The 14,926-nt window shown below is 38.5% G+C and overlaps 1 protein-coding gene across 1 annotated transcript in view; it reads right to left on the bottom strand.

The window, feature by feature from the left end:
- The window catches only part of slc7a9 (solute carrier family 7 member 9), a 61,285-nt gene extending 59,816 nt beyond the window's left edge, over window positions 1-1,469 (bottom strand). Inside the window, exon 1 of the mRNA XM_072596148.1 lies at window positions 1,088-1,469. The gene's annotated coding sequence lies outside the window, so the exon portion shown is untranslated. The remainder of the gene's footprint in view (window positions 1-1,087) is intronic.
- Between the last annotated feature and the right edge of the window lie 13,457 nt (window positions 1,470-14,926).

Raw genomic sequence — 14,926 nt, 5'->3', positions numbered from 1 at the left:
GAACCATTCTGTAACAAGTCACTGGAAAACACAACAGCCATAAAAAAGCAGGAAAAGTACATTACATCCATTGGAATATTGATTTCCGATATTTTCTATTGTGGCTTACACTTTCATTTGGATAAAGTCTTATTTACACGAGAGCAACTTGAGTTGCTCTTTAATTTTCATTCTTCATTCCTAAACATTTAAGGAGTATTCTTCCAATGTTATCCTTCCAGCAGGCTGTTGTGAATATTGAACTTGAATAAATGGTCAGGTTGTGTTTATTTGAACTTCTGAGAATACTGTGAGTAGGCAGCTCGCCAGTCAAAATGTTATGCTACAGGTCTTTCAATGAAAGATTTTGGGTACATAGTGACAAACTGTATAAATAATATACATAAAATTAAATATCAATAATATTGCAATTGTGCCTGTAATTATTCATCACACTGCACAGAAAATACAGTGTGGAAGTACTTAGAAGTCTCCTGCCAGAGTTCTATCACAATACAAAAGGCAACCCTGCTGAGCTGGTAAGAATTGTAACTAGAATGTTTCTCCATTTTTCTTCAAATTGTAATATTCCAGTCTCAACTCAATTAGAGACATAGAGATGTACAGCACGGAAACAGACCCTTCGGTCCAACTCATCCATGCCACCCAGATGTCCCAACCTAATCTAGTCCCATTTGCCAACATTTGGCCCACATCCCTCTAAATTGGTGTTCATTTTAAAATCATTCAATGGTCAAATAAGGTGTTCAAAGTGGCATGGGATGGTATTGAACAACTCTTTCAAAGAATCAGTCTCTTTTTAGATGATACCAAAGCCAGATTGACTTATATTACAGTTAGTTAGTAGCGACTTCCTATGCAAAACCACACAACTCTGTCAAACAATTGTGCTGCGGTACATTATCTTCTCTGAGTCTATTACATATTAGGCCGTGGAAAGATTAAAAAGCAAGTCATGCAAATTAATTCAAGCATGACGTTTTCATAGCTGGCGAGTAGCAGATACTGAGGTAAATCTCTCAAATGTAATTCTTTAACTTTAAGAAATATTTTATTACAAAATAAGACTGCAAACCACAGTTCCTACCTTAGTGTTAAGTAGTGACTTCTGTTGCCTTGGAAATGAAGTAAGAATTGTGCTTGGAAATCTGTTCCTTGCATTCAATTGGATTGTAAAACCCTTCGCTGTTGTTTACCAACTAATTTGAAAGTGCTGTTAGTGAGAGTTGATTGAAATGATGCAAAAAATTATTGTTGCTGACATAGTTCTCAGGATGTACTTTGCCTGTACAGGGATTACTTACAAAGTAATGATTAATCAAGATTGCCATGTTCAATTTCTGTTTTGTGGAACGCTTCTGAGCATAAGAAAGAATCAAATTTTCATACTTGCTGAATAATTTCTCATGTCTGTTTGTAGTTTTAAGATGTTTATTATGAACTAATTTGCAACAGACCAGGTATAATGATTTCTATAGTTACTTTTCTAGAGTGAAGCTTCTTGGTTAACTGATTAACTACTTTCCATAACGACCCTAATAGCATATTGATAAACTGAATCTATATCAACAAGCAGCATTATTCATTCACATGTTAATTTTGGAATAGTTTGAAAGTTTCATGGAATGGTTTAAAGCAGACATTTGGAGCAATTTTATGTCAGAGGTTTCAACAAAGTATGATAAGGTCAGTTTTTTCTGGTTAAGATTGATATGAGATGAAATGTTATGGTTCTAGCAATAGTCTGTATTACAAAATGTCACTTTCGAACTATTAAGTATAAAATTATAATCAACAAAGTCTGTATTTATTTGCTCCAAACCATTTGATGTAATGGTTTTTTTAAAAAAATTGATATATGTTAAGGTCTTTGTTAAAGAAAGGAGATGCATTTGACAAAGTTTAGGTATCAACTTACTAGTGCTTTTATGCTTATACTCTTGCTTATGTAAATGTCAAATGGTTTGTGATGATAATCTAGTACTATATTGGAAAACAAAATTAAACTTCATAGGCATACATATCAAGTTTTAGATCTAATAATGTGTGTCAGTTTGAATCAGGTGGAGGTTGCAGTCTGCTTCTACGGACAGTCATTAAATCAATCATCCATAAATATGATACTAAACATACTTTAAAAATCAGAACTGGTTTTAGGCACGTAATAAACCCACAGCTGCGGCACTGTGTGAATGGGAGATTGCCTTCAAACAGTGGAGTACCTACTCTAATCACTCCTGAAAAAAAAGGACAAATAATGTCAATAATTTGCATTTTCAGCAGTTTAAAGGAACATTGCTTCATGGACTTAATCTATCTAGCCACAGGTTTTCAAGAGAATCTTTCTTTTTCTTTCATGAACCCTGGTCTCAGAGTAAAAACAAATTTGCGGTCACCACTCAGAATCAATCTGCACTTACATGTAATTACATCTGAAATGTTTGTTATCTGTTTTTCATGATGCGAATAATTCATCTTCCTTTATTCCCAACTCTGTAGTCAAAAATACAGCAACATTGTAGGTTGCTGTTTGGTATCCAGACAATTAATTCTTAAGTCTGCATTCAATGACACCACTTGCTACAATTAAGAAGAATTGTAGTTGTGCTGTCAGGAAGTGGGAGGACAGTAACTTGGACTGTGTAATTTCACATAGTCTACTCTACTGAGTGGGACTGTCCTATACTAAACAACTCTGGGATTTTTCTATTCAAATTCTGTGGGATATCATCATAATTCTAATACTTTGCAAAACTATAATGAAACATCCTCTGGAACAAAATAAGGCTTTATTTAATGCCAAGGCTGTACCGTGATCATGCTGCATTGAAATTGCCAACCAAATTCACATTGAGATGGACACAGCTGTCTTTTCTCCATCACAGTTGCTTCCAGTTCAGACAAAATCAAATATCTTTTTTCCAAAAAGATAGTGTGTTCTTAAAAAATTGTAAAAATATTACAAAAAAGATTAAAACTGAATCTTCCAACACTCAGTGGAGGACAACTCCTTGTATTGAAAGACCAACAAGTTGTGGGCAAACCAGACAGTGTCTTTTACCAAATTTGTGGTTCCCCACTTGTAACTGATATTTGTCTCACTCTAATCTTGGACAGAGCCTGTAGAACATAGAGTCCCATGTTACAGAGCTGTTTGGGATGACCCTTTGCAAAAACCTCGCCACCTCTCTCTTTTTTAAACAAAGTCACATTCTTTATCTTGTTTGCATGTTGTATGGAATCTCTCTTTTGAGTCCATTAGAAATAATGTGAACTTAAAAGCGTTAACTATCCCAAATAGCGGAGGTAATTAAGCCATCTTCTGATCAGATCCAGTATCGGTGCACAGACTGGTTGACATCTGCCACCAGTCTGAACTGGCCCTGGGAGCAAAGGTAAATTAACTCCACCTTCTTCTATGCACATAACTGTGGTCTCTTGTCCCTATATCATTCTAGTGAATTATTACTATATCCTCTTCAATAGTTACATATCCTTCCAAAAGTCTCGCCCCAAATTGGACAAATATATTTGTGCTGGGCCAAATATAATGTTTTATATTGGCTTAACTGCTTTTTCTGCTTTTTGCACTCTATGCCTCCATTTATAAAGCTTAGAATTCATGTATTTTGTTAACTGTTCTGCTAACTTGTCCTTGTCCTGTTACCTTCGGAGGTTTGTGCACAAGATTCTCGAAACCACTCTCCTCTTGCGTGTCCTTTAAAATTATATTATGTAACATGTATTATCTCTCCTTATTCTTCCTTCCAAGATGTGTCACCTCACTCTATTGCGTGGAATTTCTGCCATTTGCCAATGCACTCAACCAGCCTGTCTTGTCCTTTTGAAATCTATGCTGTCTCCTTCAGTGTTTTCCACACTTTATATCAACTGTGAATTTAAAATTGTGCCCTGTACTAGCAAATACAAGTGATTAATGTAGATCTAAAACTAGAGCAGTCATATAACTGAAGGGTGAGAACTCTGCTGCATATTTCGCTCCAGGACAAATTGCAACCGTTCACTGTATGCGTACTTTGTAACCCTGAACTAATTCAGAGCAGTAGGTTTGTTCAACTGGCTAGATAGCCAGCATGTGTTTAAAATTATACCAACAGCATAAAATTCAATTGCTGTTCTTTCTAAGTTGAACTTGTGATTTGCCTTCTCATGCTAATCCTGAGAGTAAAGGATTGGCACACAACCACTGATTAAAAACTGGCAAGAAACAGTTCAGAATAAAACAACAGCTGTAGGTGAGCCAAAGACCTGCAGTCAGCACTCACAAATAAAACTAATTTGGTTAAAATAAAACTGAAAGAATTGTGGATACTAGAAATCAGAAATTACTAAAAAAGCTCAGCAGAACTGGCAGCATTTGTGGAAAGAAATCAGAGTTAATGTTATAAGTCCAGTGACCCTTCTTCAGAATTGATAGTTGGGTATTTTGCTAATTTGGTATTTTTGTTACTGTTACTTGGTGGATTTCAATTTGCTAACATGTCAACATGTGTTACCTAATCAAAGGTTTTTTTGAAAGTTCATAGTTATTAAATATAAACTGCACTGCCATCAGTTACCCTCCATGTTACCTCATCAAAATCTCAACCAAGTTTATAAATATGATTTGCTCTTGAGCAGTCCTTCAAGAGCTGATATTGATAATCAGACATCTTTCATGGCAGTTTCACATCCATCCCAACAATCCTCTTCATTGAAATGGCCAGTAACCTTATAGAAGTACTCTACACAATGCCACAGAACAGATTTCTGAGAAAGTTATAGCTCATGGAATAGCAGGGACAGAGGCAAAGTAGATATACAATTGACTGAGGGACAGGAAGCAAAGTAATAGTCCAGGGGAATGTTTTCAGACTGGAAGAAGTTTGTAGTTGCCAACATTGGTATTAGGACCTTTGCTTTTCCAGATTTGTAAAAATGATCTAGATTTTGACCTGCAGAGAAGAAAATTCAAAGTTTGAGGCAGACAAAACATTTGGGAGAGCTGTCTTTCTGAGAGGAGGATGGTGTAGATCTTCAACATTCGCACAATGGTAGAGTGGGTAAGTAGGTGGCAAATAAAGTTCAATGCAAAGAAAAGTTAGGTGATACACTTTATACAAAGAACATGGAGAGACAGTATAAAATAAAGGGTATTATTCTAAAGAGAGACCTGGGTGTATTTGTACAAGTCACTCAAGGTGGCAGCACAGCTAGAGAAAGCTTTAATAATTCTTACAGTATTTTAGATTCAGCAATAGGGACATACAATCCAAAAGCAAGGTGACTATGCTGAACTTATGTAAAGGGGCTCCAAAAGCTGGCGGTTTCACATGAACTTGTTGGACTATAACCCATTGTCGTGTGATTTTTAACTTTATCCACCCCAGTCCAATACCGGCACCTCCACATCAGAACTTATCTAAGTTAGATCTCAGCTGGAGGATTATGTACAGTTCTGGACACACACTATAGGAAGGATATAAATGCATTGGAGGCAGTGCATAAGATATTTGTGAGAATGGTTCCAGAGATGACATACTTAAATTATGAGAAAAAAAAGAGAGAACTTGTGACTGTTTGCCCTGGAGATGAAAAGCCTGAGGAGAGATTTGATCATTTTCAAAATATGAAGGGCTTTGACAGAATAGATAGGGAAAAACTGTTCTGGCTTTATGAAATGGTTAGAAAACCTAGGGAAGATTGATTTAAAGTGTGTTGCAAGGGAAGTAAATCAAGCTGAGAAAAGCCATTTTCATACAGCAAGGGGTTAAGGGTTGGAATGCATTGTCTGGAAGTGTAGTAAAGACAGGCTTAATTGAGATATTCAAGAGGCATTAGATGGCTGTTTAAATAAAAACAATATGCAGAACTACAGGGAAAAGGAGGGAGATTGACCCTTAGTTAAATGCTCATAGAGCTAGTGTAGACACAATGGGTCGACTGGTCTCCTTCTGCACTGATTCTATTTTATATCATGCCCCATTCCCATTAGCTACTCCAACCCATCCCAGATTTTTGCCTTCCCAAACCCCATTCCAAACTTCCTCTTCATCCCATTTTGAAGAAAGGTCACTGGACCTCAAACATTAACTCTGATTTCTCTCCACAGCTGCTGCCAGACCTGTTGAGTTTCTCCAGCAATTTCTGTTTTTGTTTGTTTCATATCTCTAACATCAAACTTTTTTTTGTTTCATTCCTTCTCATCATTTCCTCCTCTTTCTTGATTTTTCTCCCTTTAATTTTTTTAACATTACACACTGTGTAATGCACAGTGCACTTTTGTTACTGCTTGAAATGAATACTGTTGTTGGTCTTGACTCACCATGGGCAATGCCAATAATAGATCAACTAGTTATGAGGACACATATATAACATAAAGTTAGCTGAGAAGCATGCATTTTAGTGTTGTTCATTTCCTTCCAGCTGTTCAAATTTCAAATGCTACTTAAATCTACCAAATTAGAACATAAAATGATAGTAAGATCGTAATAAGACCAGTCTTATGTTTGCAACATAAAATATCTTTAAACATCCTAATTTGCTGGATAAAAGCGTTAGTCAGACAACTTAAGATGTATACACCAACCAGAATATGAAAGAAGTCCAAGAAATCTAGAAAAATAGCTCTTCTCTGTGTTGTGAGAGGACTAAGAGAGAAAATATCTTGACAAATTCCATATAACAGAAAAAAACTATATATCATTTCAAGAAGTTTGTAGCCTGAATATGAACTCAATACCTTTAAAAGACAAAGTTTGAACAACATAGAACTTCTAAAAATTTCACAGCCACTTTGCCTCACAATAAGTTCCTGTAATAAAATATAAAGTCTGATTTTGATATTGTGAAGATACTCAAAAACATGTAGAAGGCATTTTTCTCCAATAATGGAATCAAGAAATAAGATAGTAGAGAAAAAAGTTGTGGTAAGTTCAAAAAGCCGTAAGTAACTTCATACTATCACAAGGGAGCAAGAAACTGAACTGTAAATTGCAGAATGAACAAGTGTAAAGGTTCTTGACTCCACACCTTATTTTATTGCCAACATGGTTTTAAGACTGTATTGCCCAAATAAACTATACTGTTCAATAAGTCTAATTTGATCAGATAAAAACAGAATAATTTGCTGACTTTCTATAAAACCTAACTTAAATGCTGATAAGGTTTTTGGAAACAGTGCCAGAAAATAAAGTTGTAATTGACTCATTACAATGTTCCAATAAATTATAGATTGGTAAAAGGATTAGAGGGGACTTGAGGATACATTTTTTTCACCCTAGTGGTGTCAAGTGTCTGGAATTCACTGCCCAGTTTGGGGTTAATGTGGACAGACTTAACTCATTTAAAGGGAACCAGGATTAACACCTCAAAGTTTGTAATCTGCAAGGCTACAGACCTGGTGCTGGCAAATAGGATTAGAATGGGTAGCTAGTTTAAATACCCAGCAGATACAACTGTTTTGTCCCATGCCATAACATTTCTGTGGATAAGTTCCTTACATAGCTATTATTGAAGTGTGGAGCTGTTTTGGAAATGGAGACAGGATACACTGAAGTGATTGTATTATGACCTGTGGCAACATTTTTCTGCAATATGTGTTTTAATTGTTTGGAACAGTTATTTAATTTGCATTTGCTGCATTATCTGATCTAGGACATGATAGCTTTAAGGGCACAGAACCATTTATTACTTGTTATTTGCCTTTTACAATGGCTGACACTCAGCATAGGATGTTCTTTGCACCAGATAAATAACATCAGTTAATGTTGTATATCTTCTGAGGTCATGTAAAAGTGCAATGTGGAAGTTCAAGCCCACTCCAGCATGAACAGATTAACTAATTATTGATCACATTGTTGTCTGTGGGATTGTCCTGTGCATAGATAGACCATGTTTGCCTTGAACAACAGTGACTAGCCTCCAAAAATAATCAATCAGTTGTGAAGTGCTTTGGAATGTCATACAACTTAAATCAAAACTTTTCTTCCCTTTTCCCACAGCAAGAGCACTCTGTGCCAGGACAGCAATACCAGTCATAGAGATGTACAGCACGGAAACAGACCCTTCGGTCCAACCCATCCATGCTGACCAGATATCCCAACCTAATCTAGTCCCATCTGCCAGAGCCCTGCCCATATCCCTCCAAACCCTTTGTATTCACATACCCATCCAAATGCCTCTTAAATGTTGCACTTGTACTAGCCTCAATCCTTTTATGTTTATGGTCGATGAGCTAACACTCACCCTAAAATGATAGCTGGAAGATCTTCAATAGATAGTTAGGGTAAAATGTTTCATGTTGATGATCTGTCCACTGCTCTTTTATTTTATTGATAGTTTGATATAGAGTCATAGAGATGTACAGCATGGAAACAGACCCTTCAGTCCAACCTGTCCACACCGACCAGCTACCCCAACCCAATCTAGTCCCACCTGTGAGCACCTGGCCCATATCCCTCCAAACCCTTCCTATTCATATACCTATCCAAATGCCTTTTAAATATTGCAATTGTACCAACCTCCACTACTTCCTCTTGCTGCTCATTCCATACACGTACCACCCTCTGCCCTTTAGGTCTCTTTTATATTTTTCCCCTCTCACCCTAAACCTGTGCCCTCTAGTTCTGGACTCCCCCAACCCAGGGAAACGACTTTGTCTATTTATCCTATCCATGCCCCTCATAATTTTGTAAACCTCTATAAGGTCACTCCTCAGCCTCTGACACTCCAGGGAACACAGCCCCAACCTGTTCAGCCTCTCCCTGGCAACATCCTTATAAATCTTTTCTGAATCCTTTCAAGTTTCACAACATCTTTCCGATAGGAAGGAGACCAGAATTGCACGCAATATTCCAACATTGGTTAGGCCAATGTCCTGTACAGCCGCAACATGACCTCCCAACTCCTGTACTCAATACTCTGACCGATAAAGAAACGCATACCAAATGCCTTCTTCACTATCCTATCTACCTGTGATTCCACTTTCAAGGACCTATGAACCTGCACTCTGAGGTCTCTGTTCAGCAACACTCCCTAGGACCTTACCATTAAGGTAAATAAGTCCTGATAAAATTTGCTTTCCCAAAACACAGCACCTCGCATTTACCTGACTTAAACTCCATCTGCCACTTCTCAGCCCATTGGTCCATCTGATCAAGAACCTGTTGTAATCTGAGGTAACCTTCTTCACTGTCCACTACACCTCCAATTTTGTGTCGTATGCAAACTTACTAACTCTACCTCTTATGCTCACATCCAAATCATTTATATAAATGACGAAAAGTAGAGGACACAGCATTGATCCTTGTGGCACTCCACTGGTCACAGGCCTCCAATCTGAAAAACAACCCTCCACCACTACCCTCTGTCTTCTACCTTTTAGCCAGTTCTGTATTCAATTGGCTAGTTCTCCTGGGTAACCTTATTGATCGCCTTACTGAAGTCTAGAAAGATCACATCTATCACTCTGCCCTCATCAATCCTCTTTGTTATTTCTTCAAAAAAAAAACTCAATCAAGATGGTGAGATATGACTTCCCACACACAAAACCATGTTGACTTTCCCTAATCAGTCCTTGCCTTTCCAAATACATGTACGTCTTGTCCCTCAGGATTCCCTCCAACAACTTACTCACCATCGACGTAAGGCTCACTGGTCTACAATTCTCTGGCTTGTCCTTACCACCTTTCTTAAACAGTGGCACCACATTAGCCAACCTCCACTTTTCCAACACCTCACCTGTGACTATCGATGATACAAATATCTCAGCAAGAGGCCCAGCAATCACTTCCCTAGCTTCCCACAGAGTTCTAGGATACACCTGATCAGGTCCTGGGGATTTATCCACCTTTATGCGTTTGAAGACATCCAGCACTTCCTCCTCTGTAATATGGACATTTTTCAAGATGTCACTATCTATTTCCCTACATTCTATATCTTCCATGTCCTTTTCCACAGTAAATACTGATGCAAAATACTTGTTTAGTATCTCCCCCGTTTTCTGCGGCTCCACACAAAGGCCGCCTTGCTGATCTTTGAGGGTCCCTATTCTCTCCCTAGTTACCCTTTTGTCCTTGTAAAAACCCTTTGGATTCTCCTTAATTCTATTTGTCAAAGCTATTTCATGTCCCCTTTTTGCCCTCCTGATTTCCCTCTTAAGTACTCCTAATTGCTATGATATCCCAGTCCCATGTTCCTAACCTACCTTTATACTTTATAAGGATTCACTCGATTTATCATGTCTCTTCCTGACAGAGGCTTCCTTCTTTCTCTTTGGTCATCCAGCATTCCCTATACCTACCAGCCTTTCCTTTCACCCTAACAGGAATATACTTTCTCTGGATTCTCGTTATCGCATTTCTTCTTCCCATTTTCCAGCTATCCCTTTACCTGCGAACATCTGCCCCCAGTCAGCTTTTGAAAGTTCTTGCCTAATACTGTCAAAACTGGCCTTTCTCCAATTTAGAACTTCAACTTTTAGATCTGATCTATCCTTTTCCATCCCTATTTTAAATCTAATAGAATTATGGTCGCTGGCCCCAAAGTGCTCCCCCACTGACACCTCAGTCATCTGCCCTGCCTTATTTCCCAAATATTCCACCCAAATAACTTCCCTGGATGTATTTCTGGGAATATCCACCCTCAGCACAGCTGTAATGCTATCCCTTATCAAAAACGCCACTCCCCATCTTCTCTTGCCTCCCTTTCTATCCTTCCTGTAGCATTTGTATCCTGGAACATTAAGCTGCCAGTCCTGCCCATCCCTGAACCATGTTTCTGTAGTTGCTATGATATCCCAGTCCCATGATCCTAACCATGCCCTGAGTTCATCTGCCTTCCCTGTTAGGCCCCTTGCATTGAAATAATATCTTCTAATGTGTGTTTATGCTTTTTTTTTTCACATTTCCTCATTGCATTTCCAACCATTGTTTAAATTCACCAGAGAAATCTACTTGTTCTTGCCATCACCAATGTTGCAAATGACTGTAATAGTGAGAATGATCACTACACAAACTTTCAGAAGAAAAGAACTAGTTTCACACTGATGACACATTCCCCATCATTTTCTGCAGCAGTATTCCTGTGTTAATAGAGTTAGATAGAGACAGATTTAACATTTCAAACATAGACATGTGTAAGGCACTGTGGAAATTCAATGGCAGGGTTGTATTCAGATACAATTTGTAAACTCTTAGCCAAGCAGATCCCTTACAATGTCACTAACAGCAAGCTAAAGAACCTACTATGGTTCAAAGTGGAGAAGTGCAGCACCAGACTGACCTATACACGAGGCTGACCTGGTGAAATAACACAGATATATATATCTGTAATAGCATGCTGCAGACTGAGCTAGACAATCCTACAACCAGCATATCAGATCAGAACTCTGTAGCGTGGCCACATCCAGATGGTGGTAGACAATTAAACCACGAAAAAGAAGAGGACGCTCAATAAACATTGAAAGCAGAGCCTAGTATCTTAGTGCAAAAAGCATGACTGAAGTGTTTACTACCATTTTCAGCCAGAATATCTTTTTATTCATTCATTGGATATGGATGTTGCTCTGCTCTGCCAGCATTTATCACCCGTCATGTATTGCCCTTGAGAAGGTGATGGGGAGCTGCTTTCATCACCCACTGCAGTCCAAGTGCTGTAGTTAGTTATGATCCCAGATGATGTTATTACCAGACAAGTCAGATCCCAATTAGGAACCTAGCTTGATATATTATATTTTGATTTGTTTTGGCTTTAACAAAGTGGTCTTTCAATGAAACATAAACATAGGATTCTGTAGATTTTGCTTTAACAATAAAACAGAAGTTTACCATGAAAGAAATGAAGATAAAACAGAATAAACCAAATCATCTACTTATAATATAAATAAAGTTTTTAAAATATCCAGTAAAAGTATAATCATAGTAATCCCAAATCAATCCTTTACCATTTAAAAAGAACAAAAGCAGTTTTTGAAAAGTACCCAAAACACAGCCCTGATATAAGTCATTTGTGATTTTAACTCTTAGGTTGGAACTGCAGATAGTATCTTCCAGAAGTTATCATACATCTGTTTAAATAACTTAAACAGCTTAAAATAACTTAAACAGCTTTAAATAACTTCTTCAGGGTTTATCCCAGCATTTCTGGTCTGGAATAAATACTAATTCTTCATTCTAATATAACATAGTTCATTTGCTTTCTCAGGAGCACTTTTCTACAAAAATATCTTATTCCAAGGACTTCCCAGGCCTACCCCATCCAAAGTTTTTTAAAAAAATTGAAACTAACAGTTTTCTTTCTCAACTATGGGAACTTTCCTTAAATATTTAAAACACGTTCCGGGAGGTCTTAATGTCATTTAGCTAAGCCAGAAATATGGATTGTCTAATACGGACCTTTTCCTATACTTTCAGATAAGCGATTGTATACAGAGGAAGACAACGCTCCTGGCTCAGCCTTACAAGTCAGATGTGGAGAAAGGTGTGCGCTGATATACAGATGCACTTTTGGTTAGTACTTTGAATCATTTACCGAAGGGATGTGCCTTTGAGGACCTGGAATCGAGAGCTAGGAGAGGATATTTCATTGGACATATGGGAAGATATACAGGAAAATGTAAGTAAAATTTCAAAATGTAACAAAGCGCAGGCCATGCAACTGAAGATTTTACACAGGGCTCATGTGGCGCTAGAGAGACTAGCTAAGTTCAAGAGTGTCTCCAGGGTGTCCCAAATGTAAAATTAATACAGGCACTCTTACACGCTGCTTTTGGTCATGTTGTAAGATCCAGAGGTACCAGAGTGCCATACTAAGGGAGCTGAAGGAAATCCTGGGAATTGAGGTCGAAGTGGACCCGGTATTGGCAACTTCTAGTGTTGCCAAATTTGCCCTCTATGGGGGAAACACCGGAAGAGACTGTGTAACATTCTTATCCACTGTGCGAGGAAGAACATTTTAATGAATTGAACGTTGGAAAACCCCTCAGGTCTTATGGGATGGCGGAGGCTGGTGGTGGAGCATCTCCTCCAAGGCTACCTCACAAATATGGTGCACCCCAGAACAGAGCAGTTTTATAAGACTTGGTAGCCCTTTTAAAATTATATTGATGCTGACTTATCAGCAATATTAATTAGGGTCATGATATAGCCATGGGAATCGGTCTGGGTGCCCTTGGGGCCCTGGAAGGGGAAGGCTGGGGGAAAAGAATACGGGTACTATAGCTGGTGCTCCCAAGGATGGGAGCCTCAGTGGAGGTGTGGTGAGTGAAATAGAATAAAGTAGTGCGATATAATTTAAGTTAATTTTAATTCACTTTAATTTAATTTTTATTAAATTTGTTTGTAGTTTAGTTTAAGTGAAAAGTAGATACATTTGACCTGGTACAATAGTAGGTAGTTAATTATTAATAGTATATTGATATATATGACAATGTTGTACTGCCTCTATCTTTCTGTATTTTGGTTTTTTTTTGTATATAGATGTTCTGTAAAAGATTTGAAAAAGTTTCTAATAAAAATATTTATAAAATAAATAAGTTCCAGAGCTCTCTAACAAACCTTGAGGTTATTACAATTGCTATTTTTTATCATGTTGGATTGCAAAACAATGTGGACAAACAATAGTTTGTCCTTGAAGGGAATTATTTCATGGATTAAGGGCAGTAATGACTTGCTCAGATCCCATGAATGAATAAGGAAAAATTGTGAACTCATCAGTTTCTTTACATTCTCGTGCCTATTTTTATTCTAGGAAAGTGAAATTTAAAGTAATCGGTTGCAGGAAATCTGTATGCTTAACAAATGTGATGTTGAAAGTGTAACATGTGACAGATCAAACAGGAACTGAATTTAACAATTTTATATATATATATGTCATAGAGATGTACAGCATGGAAACAGACCCGTCGGTCCAACCCATCCATGCTGACCAGATATCCCAATCCAATCTAGTCCCACCTGCCAGCACCCAGCCCTTATCCCTCCAAACCCTTCCTATTCATATACCCATCCAAATACCTCTTAAATGTTGCAATTGTACCAGCCTCTACCATATCCTCTGGCAGCTCATTCCATACATTTACCACCCTCTGCGTGAAAAGGTTGTCCCTCATGTCTCTTTTATATCTTTTCCCTCTCACCCTAAACCTATGCCCTCTCGTTCTGGACTCGCCAACCCCAAGGAAAAGACTTTGTCTATTTATCCTATCCATGCCTCTCATAATTTTGTATACCTCTATAAGGTCACCCCTCAGCCTCCGATTCTCCAGGGAAAACAGCCCCAGCCTGTTCAGCCTCTCTCTATAGCTCAAATCCTCCAACCCTGGCAACATCCTTGTACATCTTTTCTGAACCCTTTCAAGTTTCACAAAATCTTTCCGATAGGAAGGAGACCAGAATTGCACACAGTATTCCAACAGTGGCCCAACCAATGTCCTGTACAGCTGCAACATGACCTCCCAACTCCTGTACTCAATACTCTGATCAATAAAGGAAAGCATACCAAATGCCGCCTTCACTATCCTATCTACCTGCAACTCTATTTTCAAGGAGCTATGAACCTGCACTCTGAGGTCTCTTTGGAGAAAGTGAGGACTGCAGAGGCTGGAGACCAAGAGTTGAAAAGTGTGGTACTGGAAAAGCGCAGCAGGCCAGGCAGCATCCAAGGAGCAGGAGAATCGACATTTCGGGCATAAGCCCTTTTTCAGGAATGAGGCTGGTGTGCCAAGCGGGCGGAGATAAAAGGTGGGGGGGGGGGGGGGGGGGGGGCGCGCTGGGAATAAGATAGATGGAAGGAGGTGAGGGTGAGGGTGATAGGCCGGAGAGGGGGGAGGCCGAGAGGTCGGGAAGATGATTGCAGGTCAAGAGAGCGGTGCTAAATCTGGGAGTTGGGACTGAGATAAGGTGGGGGGAGGGGAAATGAGGAAGCT

The sequence above is a fragment of the Chiloscyllium punctatum genome, chromosome 26 (assembly GCF_047496795.1).
Source record: "Chiloscyllium punctatum isolate Juve2018m chromosome 26, sChiPun1.3, whole genome shotgun sequence".
Classification (NCBI taxonomy): Eukaryota; Metazoa; Chordata; class Chondrichthyes; order Orectolobiformes; family Hemiscylliidae; genus Chiloscyllium; species Chiloscyllium punctatum.
Note: the sequence above shows the minus strand (reverse complement) of the source record. Positions and strands in the feature narration are given on the sequence as shown.